The sequence below is a fragment of the Castor canadensis genome, chromosome 3, assembly GCF_047511655.1.
Source record: "Castor canadensis chromosome 3, mCasCan1.hap1v2, whole genome shotgun sequence".
In the NCBI taxonomy this organism is placed as follows: Eukaryota; Metazoa; Chordata; class Mammalia; order Rodentia; family Castoridae; genus Castor; species Castor canadensis.
The window spans coordinates 14,224,061-14,240,722 of record NC_133388.1 but is presented as its reverse complement, the minus strand read 5'-3'; the positions used below and the strand labels follow the sequence as shown (position 1 = coordinate 14,240,722).

General features: G+C 47.2%; 1 long non-coding RNA gene across 1 annotated transcript; it reads right to left on the bottom strand.

Moving 5' to 3' along the window:
- LOC141421488 (uncharacterized) lies at positions 1-7,751 on the bottom strand. The gene is made up of 3 exons (XR_012446037.1): positions 7,350-7,751; positions 4,572-4,803; positions 1-3,435 (listed from the first exon to the last, which is right to left on the bottom strand). It is a non-coding gene; the product is annotated as an uncharacterized lncRNA (long non-coding RNA).
- Between the last annotated feature and the right edge of the window lie 8,911 nt (positions 7,752-16,662).

Below are 16,662 nucleotides of genomic sequence, written 5' to 3'. Positions count from 1 at the left end.
TCTCTAATTTTGTTGAAGAGAGAGTATAAGCAATAATAGGAAGAACTAAGGGTTTTTGCTAGTTGAGATAAGGATCGCTATACAGGGAGTTGACTCACATTGATTTCCTGTGCGTGTGTGTTACCTTCTAGGTTACTTCTTTTTGATCTCACCTTTTCTCTAGTTCCTGCTCCCCTTCTCCTATTGGCCTCAGTTGCTTTAAAGTATTTGCTTTAGTTTCTCTGCTTTGAGGGCAACAAATGCTATCTAGTTTTTTAGGTGTCTTACCTATCCTCACCCCCCCCCTTGTGTGCTCTCGCTTTATCATGTGATCAAAGTCCAATCCCCTTGTTGTGTTTGCCCTTGATCTAATGTCCGCATATGAGGGAGAACATACGATTTTTGGTCTTTTGGGCCAGGCTAACCTCACTCAGAATGATGTTCTCCAATTCCATCCATTTACTTGTGAATGATAACATTTCATTCTTCTTCATGGCTGCATAAAATTCCATTGTGTATAAATACCACATTTTCTTGATCCATTCGTCAGTAGTGGGGCATCTTGGCTGTTTCCATAACTTGGCTATTGTAGACCCCACCTCTTAAAGGCTCTATCACCTCCCAGTAGTGCCAGGTTGAGGACTAAACCTTTAACAAACGGGCCTGTTGAGGACAGTCGAGATCCTAATTCTCTCAGAGGTAGAGCATTTGGGAGGCAATCAGGTGATGAGGGTAGAGTCCTCATGAATGGGGTTAGTGCCCTCATAAAAATGGACAGCAAGAGACTCCTCTCCCCTCCTGCCATATGAGATTAGAGTGAGAAGACAGCTGTCTATGGCAGGAATTTGTTCATTTTGAACTTCCAGCCTTCAGAACCATGAGAAATAAATTTCTGCTATGGTATTTTGTTACAGCAGTCTAAATGGACTAAGACAGGGTCAAAGTGCATTGTGACTCTAAAATGTTTGCCATGTGGATTATGATGGTTATGGTTATGTTTGAAGCCATGGTTTAATTTATTTATTAGGCAAATATTGGGCCAGGCGTGGACTAGATGTTAAGAACAGGGTGATGAACAAGAGAGGCAGTTCCTGCTCATGGAAATTCCAGGGTTCTTCTTCTGTTAGGATAATCAAAACCTTTCATCCATCAGTAAAATATTCCCAGTTCTGCAAAACGCAGTATTTGTTGTTGGGAGCGAAGTCTTAGTGAGAAGTTTCACCTTGTTGAAAGGAGATTTCTTCATGGGAGGACATGTGCCTTTCTTGGTCCTAAAATGCTTCCACACACGCAAACACACAAGCCAAACAAAATATGGTATTCATGTCTCAATTTCTGGTTTTAATTTTCTCCTTTGGGGCCCAAATCAGATTTATGTTTCTAAGGAAGTTGATCAGTGGAAATGGATTTGTACTGCCTGGAACTCTCTTGTTTGAAGCTCTTGTCCCAGTGACCATATCCTTTGCTTTCGAGCAGATGTTACCATGATCTCCAAACTGGCCCGGCACTGAGGCCCCAACTTTATCGTGAAATGTGATAAGGGGGCCAAAGGGTCACCTTTCTTGTTCAAGAGAATGCTAAAACTCCCCAGGAAAAAACATTCATTATCTGATCCCTTGTTGGCAGGATTTATAGCCTCTGGGGAAGAGGAGAGGGTCTCAAAGTTCAGCACCCTGGTTTCCCTGCAATGAGGGAAGCAGAAGTCTCTGAAAGGATTAGTTTATCAACTGTGTTCTCTGATGTGCAGTTTATCTCTGCTGGAGCCCATTCAAGTCTTCAATTCACCAAATGTTTGTTCCTCTCCACCTGGATGCCAGACGCCATGCTGCCTTCTACTGAGCCAAAAAGGCCCAGCTCTTCAAGCAGTCCACAGGCAGCTCTCTCTATGGGCTGGCATGGGACTTCATATACAGGGTTTCAGGTATGCTTCATAGCAACTCTGGGGATCGCAGGTGAGGGGACTGATTGCAGAGCAGTCAGCCAAGATCAAACATGGGGAAGCCAGGACCTAGGTCCAGGTCTGTCAGAGCCCATGGCTCCTACCTAGGAAAGACCTGGACAGGAGGAGCTCACACCTCATCTCCAGTCTCAGCTGTCCACAGAAATGTACAGGCAGATGAAACTCTCAGAGCAGCACACTGTTCCTGTCACAGAGGAGTCTGAACAGTCTAATGGTTTTCATATGATTGAAATATGTGTGTGTGCACAGCTCTGTGTGTATATGTGTATTCATGCATGTATGTATACACATATAGTTCTTTAAAAATTTTTTTATTATTGTTGTACCGGGGATACACTGTGACATGTACAAAAGTTCTTACAATATGTCATAGTTGAATTCACCCCTCCATCATCCTCCTTTATCCCCCTCCCTCCATTCCTGGAATAGTTTCCATTTTCATACATGAGTACATAACATTTCTACCATATTCATCCTCCCACACTCTTTCCTTATATCCTCCCCCCTCTCACTGGTGCCAACGCCCCAGACAGAACCTCCTGTTCTACCTTCTTGTTCTCATTTTTTGAAAAAAATAAAAGACAGTTTTGCTTGTTTAAGATAGCTATACACATATAGTTCTTGAAACTACTATGTATGGTCTGGTATCTTCCTGTTGAGGACCTATGTAGCCCCTTGGATTCTGAAGTTGGCCAGAAGCAATGAGGCCACCAGCAGTTACGACTTCTATCCATTATATAACCAGAGAGGCACAGTTCCACACAGGAAAGTGACAACCACATAAGTTTCTTCCACCAAAATGCCACTCATCTAGTGGGCTCAACTCCGTGTCACCTCCTCTGGGAAGGCTGCTTTGACGTCTCACTCTCTGATTGACTGGGAGATGGCCTGTATGGGGCTCACGCTGCCCTGGGTTCTCCATCACCAGCATCCTATTTGCTGGTCCCACCCCTCATGGAGCCAGGGCCAGCCTCCTTTTGGCGGGAGACAAAACGTCAAATGAAATACTGGACCTGAGCAAGCCTTGGGAAGGGAAAAAACAATACAGTTGTGCAGTCTTTATGCAAGAGAGAGGCTGTAGAGGTGATAAAGGAATAAGGGACAGGGCAGGTCTGCAGAAGGAGCCCCAGCCCCTAGGGGTCCTTTAAGGAGAGGCTGTTCTGGGAGGCCTCCAGGCTTAAATTCTGGGCAGCAGGGCACAGTGTGACCCTCACTCTTAGTCGGGATGCTTACCTTTTTCTCCAGAGCAACATATTTTTCTTGAGTGACCACTCCACAGCAGAGGCTTCTGGAAGGTCATGGGTAGGGGTAGTGGGAGCAGGTGCGCTGTGAGTTGATTCTGCTGCTACCGTGAACTTGAACATCCTGGAGTTCTGACACACAGTGAGGTTAGTGACTTGTCCTCAGTGTGACATCGTGGGCATGGGGCTCCAATCTGATTCCAGGCAGTCTGGGTCTGTGCTGTTAGCCACTGCCTGTACCATCAATTGCTAATCCTTAACAAGAGCAGAATTACACCAAAGGTGGGAGGCACAGAGAAGCATTGCCTGGTGCTAAGCCCCCGCTTTCTCTGTAGCAAAAGGCTGAGGGAGACCCTGCTGCTTTCAAAGTATGCAGAAATGGGGCTCAGTGTTCCTACTTCAGAAACACTTTCTCCATCTGCTCCTGCCTCCATGTGGGCTTCTCAGAGAGGCGCTCCTTTCCCCCCTCCTATGCCTCTCCCAGGTTCTTTGACTTTACCTCTTCTGGCCTTTCTCCCACAATGGGCCTGGGGGCAAAAACTTGGTCCCCAGATGGAGCACTGGCCTGAAGCTCCAGCCTCCTCTAGCAGATCTGAGGGGACTCTTATGCACTTGGGGTCTGAATCTACCCCAGGCCTCTGATCCAACAGTGGGGTTTGCTACTCCTAACAGGTTTCCTTTCTATTCCCTGCAAACCACACCCCTACAGCAGCTAAAGGCACTCAGCCAAAGCACAAAGCCTGTCACATGGCACCCTGCTCAGTCCCTCCAGTGACCTGGAGTGCAGAATCAACTTGCCCGTGCCTTCCTCCCTGGATCCCCTGCACAGCAAATACTGGAGTCCTGCTATGCACCAGGTCCTGTTGGAGGCTCTGGAGCTTACACACCTCCCGGGGCCTTTGATCTGGTGGAAAGACAGTAAGTAGCCACAAAACCACTTCGGGAGCCCAGGGTACTCAGGGTTCATTGGCTGCACTCTCCCCTCACCATCAGGCAAAGAGTTGACATGTGGCCTGAGGTAGACCACTGGGACCCCTCTCCTGAGTCCCTGAGTCTTCAACAACACATTTTCCAAGGTGGGAACCTATTTGTTAATCCATCCCTTCCATTTTTGGGGGGCTGAGGAGCAGCTCGTGCTCCCCAAACCCTTGGAAGAGCGAGCACCTGTCTATCCCAAGCTGAATGGTTCAGCTGTCCAGGCCTTCTAGCAGACTCCCTCTTGCTTAAGCTGGGAAGACTGGGTTCTGTTGCTTATAGCCAACATGCCCCACTGGGGAGAGGAAGGGATTTCCACACATCTCAGCTGTAGAAAACAAACTCAGGTGAAGGGCATGGGGTTGTTGGGAGGCCAGCTGAGCCCATGGGAGCTGGAAAAGCATGTGGTATCTTACCTGCTTCTCTCCAGTGGCTCCATCCTCCTGCAGTCCAGCTTCCTCTGTCTACCCAGAGTCCTAACCTGCTTAGGCTGACTCTGACACAACTCTATGTGTCTACAGTCTCGGTGTCACACAACCAAGATTCCCAAGGGAGAGAAGGAGTCCAAACAACTCCCATAGATGTTTGGTCATGTGGTCTCTTTCAGGATATATGCAAGAAGATTCCAGATAGAAGCTTCCAGGGCCTCTGCGTCACAAAGCAAAGTTGGGCATGGCAGACAAATTAAATGACATTTCTATTAAGATATGAACAGGCAAAAGCCCGGCCTAAGAGGGGAGATGACAGTCTGGGCAGGATGTTTGGAATGCAGGCTATACGTCTCCTTCATTGGATGGCCAGGAAGATCCCCCTGGAAAGACCTCGCTCTGGGAGCTACTTCACACACAGCAATCCAAAGTCACTCTTTCTTTAAGCTCTGTGTGCCCTTGGGGCCGATCCCCCACATGCCTGCCAAGCCTCCTGGGTTGACCAGGAATTTCTCACTGTGTGGATAAGAGAACCTTGACTCATACTGGTAAAAGTGAAAAAAAAAATTAGTTGGTTCATGTAAATGGAGAGTCCATAGATGGAGTTGGAGTTGGCCTAAAGGACTAAAATAATGTCCTCAGAAGTCTCTCTCAAGCTCTCTCTCTCTCTCTCTCTCTCACACACACACACACACACACACACACACACACTCTTATTCCTTGTGTGTGGACCTGTTGTCTTCACCAGAACCAGATGAGTTCTTCCTAGAGTGGGGAGAAAGGCTCATGGCTGCAGAGACCTCCAGGTGGATGGCATGCAAGTTACCTAGGGGTAGAAGAGGTCCTTCTCCAGCCTCCACAGGTAGAACTCAAGCTTGGGATGGTCACCTTAGGTCACCTATGATCCTGTGTCATCACTATTACCTTGACCAGAGAGCTGCAAGGCTCTGATTGCCCTGGCCTGGGTCAGTCCACTCCTTTGACTGGGGCTGGCTGGCAGCTACACTAACCCCACAGCATGGAGGATGGAATAGGGCAAGGAAGGAAAATCTGATTTCAAGATGCGGGAAGGGTTGCTGATGCTGGACAGGTGAACACCCCAAGGTGGCCTTGGCACCTTCTTGCCCTGGACACAGGTTGGCAGGACATCTGGATTGTTCAGCGGTGTTTGTTCCTATTCTGTCTATACTTCCTCTGGCTGGTTCCTTTTCTACGCTGTCATTTTCCGAGTATGCTAGCATGTGAAAGCACACATAGCTGAATGGATTTCTCACTTGGTTACCTCCCTCTAGGCTGGGGACACATATCTCTCCACTTCTGTGTTCCTTTTTCAGAAGGTGGCCCCTACTGTATTTCCATGGCTTTCACATCTGTTCTCTACTTTAGTCCCCGGAGAACAGTTGGGGAACCAAGGCTAAGAGAGATGCACAGCTGTTGTCTCAGATTGCTATGGCTGCTGAAACAAATCATCATAAACTTGGTGGCCTAAAACAACTGGAATTTGTTCTTGTAAATAGAATTCTGGTCTCCAAGAGACCAGAAATCCAAATCCAGGTGTCAGCAGGGCTGGAATCTTTTGAGTGCCTTGTAAGAGGCATTCCACATCTCTCTGTAAGCTTCTGGTAGTGGCTCCCATCCCTGGCATTTCTTACAGATTCCTCCAGCATACATAGGAGTATGTCACATGACCATCTTCTTGTATGTCTTCATTCTTCTTCTTTTTTTTGAGACAAGACCTTGCTATGTAGCCCAGGCTGGCCCTGAATTCATTATCTTCCTGCCTCAGCTTTCCAAGTGCTGGGATTACAGGGGTGTACTACCATGCCTGGCTTCATGTTATCTTCTTATATGGACATCAGGCATATTTGATTCAAAGCACAGCCTACGATACCTTATCTTAAACTATTCTATATGCAAAGAAGGATCCTATTTGAGGAACTGGGACTCAGAGTTCAGTGTTGCTCTAGGAGGACACAGTTCAAACTCTGAACCCCTTGAGCTGTTAATTCAGGCCTGGGATCCAGGGCTGATGGCAGAACCACACTCTTTCTGCTATCTGGTAACAATGGTAGACAGTATTTCGGGAGGGGGGCGCTACATATGGTGTGCAGGCAATTCCTTACTTTCTTGTTATTTTAAAACTGTAACAGTCCTATGAGGTAGGCATTGGGTTCATTTGCTTGGGGGTTTTGGTGGGGCAGGGGGATTGGTGTTTTGTTGCTATTTTGATCCAGAGTCTCACTATATAGCTCAAGCTGGGTTTGAATTCGTTTTCTCCTGAGTGCTGGGATTATAGACATATGCCACCACACCTGGCTTGTATCCATCTTATAGGTAAGAAAATTAAGCCATGGGACGGCTCAATGCTCAAGGTCATAGGACTACCTGGTAACTGAGTCAGGTTTTGAGCTGATTTGCCTGACTTCCCATTCAGTTTCCTTCGGCTCCACCTTGCTGAGCAAAGGGACCAACATAAAGGTTGCTAAAATGTGCCTGGGTGGACAGACTGGTGCAGCCTGTGGTTAGATAGAAAGAAAACTTGGAAATCCTTCCTGGAGGAAGTGGCATTTCAGTTCAGTCTAAAAGGATGGGACCAAGGTACAAGGAGGACATTTTCAACAAAGCAAAGATCTACAAGTGCGAGCTAAACCCAGAAAAAGTCCAGGGGAGCTGAGCGACAGTCCACAGCCCCCCTCTTCAAAAGGATGAAACAGGAAGAGATTTGCTCTGATTGGAAATCCAAGTGCAGGATTTGTATTGACTTACCCTGCAGGTCCCCATCTCATGGAAATCCACTTCTAGAGCAGCACTCCTGTCATGGAGGGGCCATCCCCAGCTGAGTGGGGCCCATTGTCCTTCTCCTTCCACAGATCCAGAATCCAGAGAGCTGAGCTGAGAAGCCTTGGTCTCCAACAGGCGGCCTAGATCCATTCTAATCCACCAGAGTGAAAGGTTCCCAGCGTGTGCATCCGGTTGCCATGGGTCTGCTTTCTGCGTCAGGCACTGGGTCTGTCAGAGCTGACAACTGAGTCATATTTGTATTTTTAGGCATGGGTCACAGAGTCCTTTTTTCTACTGCCAGGTCCGCCCTCGCATGGAGCCCCAAAGGATCTGGAGCTCATCAGCCGGAAGCCGGACACAAGTGGGTGGTGTTCTGCAGGACTGGACTCTGTGTCCTGGAGCAAGAAGACCTTGTGCTACTGTAAGGGGGGGCGTCTCTTTTGTGGCAGAGTGTGGTCAGTGCAGCTGGTGCTGGCCCAGACCTGAGTGCAGCTGTGAGCATGTGGGAAATTAGCACTGGTGGCAGGGAAGGTGCAATCTGGCCCTGCTGCAAGGGGTGGGAGGATGTCCACCTGGTTGATGGCATGTGGAGATGATGGCAGGGGGCAGTGACCATCCAAGCAAGTTGTCAGAATCAACAACAGCCCTGGGATGCCCACAGGTGGGCTGCTGGAAAGAAGTGGAGGCAAAAATAGGTTCAGAGATTTCTAGTCAAAGAAGGGGTTCAGAAATGGGACAGTCATGTTAGGGGGCCAGCAACAGGTCAGGCAAGGACAAAGCTGGACCCTAGGCTGGGACCAGGCTTCTTCAGCCTTTGAGCTATTGGCACTCAGCGTGGCTAGTTCTCTTCCTGGGTGTCTGTCCTGTGTGTTGTAGGACGTTTGGTAGTGTACCTGGCCTCCATCCACTGAACACCAGCAATATTCCCTCCACACATGTGACAACTCAAAATATCTCCAGACACTGCCACATGTTGCTAGGACAGGGAGGCAAAATTGCCCCTGTTGAGTCTTAGAGGGGTCAGGTCTTGAGGCCAAACAGGTTTGAGGACTAGGTTAGACTCAAGGGCTAAGAATAAACACTGACCCAATACACAAGACAAATGGTATCTCCTGAGTTTGCCCTCAGTGCTTAAGTTGCACTTGAGTGGCAACAGCAGGGCAGTTCTGGCTGACCTTCTAAAGGGATGCACAGAAAGGATGTGGCAGAGGAGGGTACAGTCCTCAAAAATGTCAGGAACGTGGGAGATCTGGCTTAGAAATGGCAGGAACCAGGGTAGGTGTGATGCTTGCACCTGTAATCCCAGCTACTTGGGAGGCAGAGATTGGGAGGATCAGGGCCAGCCTAGGCAAAAAGTTAGTGGGACCCCCATCTCAACAAAATAAACCAGGCATAGCAGCACATACCCTGGGCAAAGACATAAGATCCTATCTTAAAAGTAAAGAAAAAAGGGCTAACAGCATGGCTTGAGTGGTACAGTGCCTGCCTACCAAGTGTGTGGCCTTAAGTTCAAACCCTAGTATTGTAAAAGAAAGAAAAAAAAAAAAGATAGAGAAAAAGAAATGGCAGGAACCAAGGCAGCCCTAGTTTCCCCATCTGCATATTGGAGATAATAGCAATGCCTGCCTCAAACAGGCATTGTGGGGATTAAGTGAGGTCATTTCTGTATCTGAAGTGCGGTGATCACCAAGTGGAATTAGCCACTTTTACTGTTGTTGCTTATGTTTTGTGGTGCTGGGGGTGGAACCCAGGGCTTGCTCATGTAGACAAGCTACATCCTCAGCCCCTGCTGCTGTTTACTTTTGTGACTTTTCCACTGTGACCTGGCTGTCTTTCCTGCCTTCATGTCTAGTCACCTTCCCTCTACTCTGCATTCCAACCACCCCAGGACACTGTAGGCCTCTCAGGTGCCAACCCAAGGCACATTTCCACACCTCGAAGAAACTTCCACGGAGTTTATCTCAAGGTTCTGTTGGTGTTGTCTTTAAAATGTCTGGGCAGAGAACGAGCCTGTCACCTCAGAATAGAAGGTCCCCAGAAACATTTCTCAGAGGAGGCAATGAAGCATTAAGTGCTACAGGCTTACCCAAGAAGGGTTTTGGCTGTCACCAGTCATTTGATGGGCAAGACAGAAGAGGGACAGGCTGGACACAGAGCAGCAAAAAAGCAGAGCAGGATGTAGTCTTCACATGCCACAGGGAGACAGGTGTGATGCAAGATGGTTGCATCTGTCCTGCTCTGAGCTCAGAAGAGGGAGAGATTTAGGCAGCAGTAGTGGGGGTGGGTGTGTGTGTGTGGGGATGGTCAGTAATGGAGAGAAGAGGTAAAAGCTCCCCCAAAAAACTGCTATTTGGGGAGCGTGCCACAGTCACCTCTCCCCTCAGACAGCAGCAAGGTGAGATGTTAACTGCTGGAAATATTAGTGGTGTGTGAGGGCTGCAGACAGGCACCTGGCTCTTGCACCCCTGGAAGCCCCACCATGGTGGAGACAGGAAAGCCTTCTCTTTGGGGCAGTCGGTGGACAGCCAGCCTTGGAGGGGAGCAGGAGCAGCCAGCTTGGGCAGGAAGGCAGGAGACTTGTGCCCAGACGTTGTGTTTATTTTACACTTGCTTCATATTGAATCTGGACTTGAAATTGTTAGGCCAAGAGTAGTCACCATAAAAGATGAAATATTTACCCTCTCATTTAACAACAACTTTTATTTTAGTAGAGAAAGCCAACTTCATCAATCTCCTGCCGCTTCTCATGTCTGCCTGGAGTGGCCCCAGCCTCAGGTGAGCCCAGGACAACACCTTTTCCCTGATCCCCAGGTGCAGTGCTGGAATGCCAGGCCAAAGGAGTGCTATATTGTGCCAGCCCCAAATCACAGGGGGCAGAGTGTGGCCACTGGTAGAGTGGGGCTTGATCTGACTGCTGCAAGTTCTGTTTGCCCATCAGGTTAGGAGACAATTTCTCTGAGCCTCGTTTTTCTCACATAGGAAATGAGCGTAAAGATCTCTGCCTCATGGTGATGCTGTGAAAGGGACAAGTGTCCCAGTCCCAGACCTGGTTCCCAGTCCATGATGAAGAGAGGTTAAAATGCATGTTTCTTAGGCCTTCCTCAGATTTTCTGATTAAATAAAATTAAGTTGGGCTCTGAGACATTAGTGTATGCTTGTAGTGATTCCATCCAGGCATGTCAGGAAGAAGCACAGATAGCTAAAAAGGGTTTAATACCAAGCCTGGCATATCATAAGTCTTCAGTACACACCACTGGCAGTTGTGATTATTTTTCTAATTATTACAAGAAAAATGGTGCATGACTACCTCTTACAAAATCCAGTGGCTTTAAATAAGAAGCATTTATTTTAGCTGATGAATCAGTGAGTCGGTGGTTTAGGCTGGGCTCAGCTAGGCACTTCTGTGGTCTTGGCTGGACTCATTCACAGGTTCAATGTCAGTTGAGAAGGTGTAGTCAGTGATCCTCACGTCCCTCATCCTCCTCTGGCTAGTCTAGGTGTGCGTTCATGGAGACAGCAGAGGCACAAGTGCTTTCAGACTTCTTTCTAGCTACTATTTTTTGTGGTGGTGGGATTGAACCAGTACCATGCTAAGCATGCACCCTACCATTTGAGCTCTGTCCCCAGCCCTGTTTTTTTGAATATTTATCATGTGTCAGGCACTATGCAAAAATGTTTTTTTACACATTAGCTCACTCAATGCTCCCAGTGAGTCTATGAGGCTATGGATTAGTTTCTTATTGTTGCTATAACAAACCACCACATACCTAGTGGCTCAAAAACACAAAGTTATTATCTTCTATTTCTGGAGATCAGAAGTCTACAAATGAGGCTAAAGTCAATGTATCAGCAGGGCAAATTCCTCTGGAGGACCTAGGAGACAATTCTTTGTCTTTTTTAGCATCTAGAGGCCATGTGCATCCCTTGACTTACAGCAATGGGGGTAAATGAATGAATGGATGGACGAATAGGTGGATGGATGCTTGGATGGACAGATAGGTAGATGGGCAAATGGGTGGGTGGATGAACGCTGGGTGAATGTATGGATGGATGGACACTCAGAAAGTCTGCTGACTTTTCTAAGTTCTTGTCTCTATGACTGAGACAGTTGCAAAGCAGCTTCCTTCCTATTCCAATCCCTGAAGCTATCATTTTCTTTCTACCTCCATCAGCATCAAAATGCTTCCCACTCAGCTTCGTGGGTGAGAGCCTATTTTCTTTCCAAGCCTCCCACAGAACAGGTCTGCTCCAGTTATGAGAAAGTAAGTTGCCTAATCATCAGTGATGTCAGTCAGGGAATCTTAAACAAAGAGATTAGTTCTACTTTTATTTGTTGGCACAATGGCAAGCATGAAATATTTAACAGCATCCTAATGGGGAACAGGTGGGAGAGACATTGGCTCTTGAGGCCTCTCCTTCTCTTCCCACTTTCTACCAACAGCCACAACTAGGCAGCTCTGAAGGACAGTTTATGGGCTGGACAGCCATGAGAGGACTGTCACCCAGGGCTGGAAGTTAAGGGCCAGCCTGATAACTGGAGGGGACCAGCTTGCCATCCTTGGGGATACTAGAAATGCCACCATGGAGCTAGATGTGCTACTGGGCTCAGGTCCTCTCAGGCTTCTGCATTTATCTTTGCATTTCTGCTGAGTGCTGATTATGTCATGGACTTTCCAATCACAAAACCCAAAAGCTTTGAAAAAATCACTAAAGATCAAATTTTGATTTGGGTATGTGCTGTGCAAACTTGCACAAGTCAGTAATCTCTCTGAGCCTGTATTTTCAAAAAGAAGAGCCAGCTGGAAGATTTATCGTAAAGCTTGAGTGAGATGGTGCATGCCTGATAGACATGTGACAGGTGCTTAGACTAACCTCAGGCCGGGTGGGTAAGTGACCAAGTTTAGGACCGTGCAGCCATTGAGAAACACTTCACGTGCACACAACCCATGGATCTGCACCCCATATGGAATTTTAGAATTTTTGAACTGAAAGTAATCTTGTGAATTTTCAAACCAAAACTTGCAAAATGATGGTCTATGGGTGACATACAGCCTGGGAACAAACCCACCCTGACCCTCACCCCATCCCACACTGTTTATACAGATAGTTTTTAAGAATTTGAATTTGCTACTACTTAAAAATGTTTTTAACATTAAAATTTGAAATCTTGAATGACTGAGAAACTGTCAGACTCATTCCCCAAAGCTCACAAACCAACATGACAGCCACTGGAAACCCCTGCCCCCCAACACGGTACTTTTTTTAATACTGGTTCTAGTCTGCTCATTGGTGTTTCCTGTCTAGGGTCCACCAGTATATGAAGGTTTTGCCTGGATTGAGAGGAAACCCCTCACTTATAGATAAAGACACTAAAGCAAAGGGAGGACAAAGATATCTCCCCCACACACATTCTAGCCCAACCTCAGAGTCCTTCTTAACCCACTGCCCTGGGAAGCCATTCAGGTAGCCAATTAGGGCCTCAGGACTGGGAGATTTTCATGTTTTCCTAACTCTGCTCTACTATCCTTAAGGCCCCAAGACCCAGTGGTCTTGGGGTTGTAGATGGAAGAGATGCAAAAAGTGGGCTGGCTGTGTTGGTGTTCCAAGTTTTGGGTCATACAAGAGATCCCAGAAGAGCAGGATTGGAGGGCTACTGGGCCACTTTCTGGCTGTGACCTTGAGGTAGCCCTTCACTTCTCTCAGATTCGTTTTTCTCTTCAGTAGAACAGACACGATAAACCTGTGATGGCTTTTGTAAGAGCCAGATGTGGCAAAGTAGGTGGAAGTGCCCAGTGGGCTGGGAATGTTGCACCATCATTTTATTAAGCGTGATTTGCATTGTCCATAAAGTTAGGAGCTCCATCTGTGCCTGGCCCTAATGCCAGGATGGATTCAAATTTTGCAGTTTATGGGAGATGTTTTGTGTTCAGCCTCTGGGGCCTTTGGTCAAAGTAGTTAGCAGAAGTATGATGGTAAGAAGATGTTTTAATAACCAAATGCACTCTCGTTCTTCATAGCCACTCATTGCTGAGCCTACACTGTGCTCTGAAGCTCTGCTATCTGAGCCCCCAACAGCTCCAAGCCCCCAACAGCTCCGAGTACCCAACAGCTCCGAGTCCCAAGGCCTACTGACTCCTGCAAGGCTCACAAGCCCCACAAGCTTCCCTTTCAAACCCAGGTCTTTGAAAAGAGCACAGTCCATTTTCTTTCCCTGGCCCAGAGGAATCCTCAAATTATATATAATATCCTAAATGGAGAAATGGCCCAATTTAATTTTCTGGTTTCTGAAGAGTTGACTTAAGCAGACCAAACATTGAGGTGGGGTCTGCCAGTGTGATTGTCAGACTTTGTGTCACTGTAACTAAAATACTTGACATAAACAATGCAAGGGAGGGAATTATTTATTTTGGCTCACAGTTCCAAAAGGCTCAGTCCATGATTGCTTGGCCCTATGTTCTTAGGCAGAACATCATGGTGGTTCTACATGTTATGTAGAAGAGCTGATTACCTCATGGTGGACAGGAAGCAGAGAATGAGGCAGGAAGGGACCAAGGACAAGATACCCCAAGGGCCCATCCCTTGTCTCTCAGTAACCTCCAGTTACTCCAGTCAGGCCCCATCTGCTCCTACACTTTCCAGAACCTCCCAAAATAGCACCACCAGCTAGGGAGGGACCTAGGTTTGAGAACATGAGCCTATGAGGGACATTTCATATTTAAACCATAACATTCCACCCCTGGCTCCAAAAAAGCTCATAGTGCAGCATGCATTTTCCAGTTTCAAGAGTCCCCAACATTTAACAGTTCCAACCTTGTTCAAAAGCCCAAGTTCAAAGTCTCCTCCAAGGCTCAAGACAACTCTTAGCTGTGAGCCCTTATAAATATTAAAAACAAGTTTCATGCTTCCAACATTTCATGGCACACAGCAAACATTCCCATTCAAAAAGGGAAGAATAGGAGAACAGCATGGAAGGATCAGACCAAAGCAATACCAAAACCTAGCACAGCAAGCATTAAAACCTGTAGATCCACAGCCAGTATCCAGGAATATGGTGGCATGATTTGGACCCAAAGGGCTTAAGGAGCCCCCTTCCCATGGTCTTGCAATTTATGTCTCATATGGCCTCTCTGGGGCTGGCTCCATTTATTTCCTGTGGCTTTCCTCAGCAGACAATCCATGTTCCTGACATTTCCCATATCCTGGGGTTTCCACTGCATCTTTGATTTCACCCTCACAGCTTCAGACATCACCCTTTCAGTGGCTTCCTGCAGGGATCCTCACCCTGCTATACATTGCCTGGCCTCCCAGGCCTTCCTTTGCAATCTCAGCGGAAGCCTCCATGACCCCCATACCTATTGCATTCTGCATACCTACAAAAACAGAATCTCATGAATGATGCTAAGATCTGCCATCAACTTGACCAGTATTGAGGATTTCTTGAACTATAGCTGCAGAGGCTTCTGAGTGCTTAGGCAGGTGACACCAGGAAAACACTTCCCTAGTAGCCTCAAACAAGCAGAGCTCCTCAGTGATCCTTTCTGTCAAAGGAAAGTCTTTCAAATGAGTTTACAATTTTACACCTGGAGCCTGTGATGGGTGGGGTCTGGTCAATTCCTGAGATGTCCTCAAGCGTCTTTCTTGTTGTCCCAGTGCAAAGTGCTTGTCTTCTCTTTAATGACCCATATAACCTCTTTAACAACCACACCCTCCTTGTCTACAATTTTCATTCACTTTCTGGCCAGACACGTCTTTTTAAAATCCTTATGGTCTGATTTTTCTCCAAATTCTCATTGTAAATCTGGTTAAAAGCCTCCATTAATGCTCATGTCATAGCCCGAATGCTGGGCTGCCTTAAAACCTCCCCTGAGAGATTCATTAGGCCATCACCTTTAAATTCAGCCTCCCAGAAAATCTCAGGAAATAAACAAAATGTAGACAAATTCTTTGCCCAAATGTAACATGCCAGGGTCTGGTCCTGTAGAGGACCTTGCAGGATTTGGGGGTGAGTAGCATGAAGGGTACATGTAATGTCCAGGATGAAGTAGTGCAAGCAATACCCTTGAACAGAGGTTGACAAACATTTCTGTGGGAGTCCAAATAGTAAACATATGGCGCCTTTGAGGGACAAGAGACAAAGCCAAAGATATTTGGTAGGCCCTTGCATAAGCATTTAAAATGTGATCATCTAAAAATTTCAAAATCACACTTATTTTCTTGGGCTGCCCAAAAATGGATGGTAGTGGATTAGGCCTACAGGTCTATCATCGTCCTAAAGGAACTGACATCCAAGCAAAGAAGCAATTGATGGAACTAAACAAAGGCAAGCAAAACAGTGTCAAAGATAGCAGAGGAGAGAACAGAACAGGGAGCAAATACAGTACCAAGGAGGGGTGTGAGAAGGTGCCAAACACTGGTCACAAGTCAGCCTCTGGAGATGGAGTCCCAGGCGTATGGAGCACAGTCACAGAGGTGAGAGAGGCGGTCCACTTCCTGAAGGTACTAAGATGAGACAAAGGAGAGAAACTCCAGCACACAAGTGGAGTGGCTAGGAGCCATGTCATCAGTTGCTTGTCCCAGTTGTTATGAGTGGAAGCCCCACACTGAATCCCATGTATGGTCCTTTTGCTGGCTGAGTGCCCAGGCCTGATCTTTGCCCATTGTTTCATTAGGTCACCTGCAAGGCCCATGTTGTAGGTGTGTGTCTTAAACTGTCTACTAGAGTAGAACACCTAGCCAGAATGGCTGGTAGACAACAGAAATTTATTTCTTATAGTACTCGAAGCTGGGAAGTCCAAGATTAAGGTGCAGGTAGATTTGGTGATTACTGAGAGTTACTTCCTGGTTTATAGATGGCACCTTCTTCTTGTGTCCTCACATGGCACAAGGGCAAGCTAGCCTTCTGGGGTCTCCCTCACAAGGGCCTGAATCCCATTACTGGGGAACACACTCTCATGACCTAATCACCTCCCAAAGGCCCTACCTCCTAACGTCATCACTTTGGGGATAGGTTTGCAACATACAAATTTTTGGGGAGGACAAAACATTCAGACCATAGCAATGGTCCATACCTCCAGGGCACCTACTGCAGCTGCACAGCCCCTCACCCTCAGCACATCTGTGTAGCCTCACCTGGAGACACAGGACCAGCCTTAAGAGTCGAGTTTAATCTTAGTGTACACATAGCCTTGCAGGATGGGATGGAACCAGCCAGAAGTATGGTGCTACAGGATTACAGCTCCTCTGAAGACTAGTGATGAGAGACAGCAGGGAAGGGAAGTCCTCCGGAGGGGAAAACTTC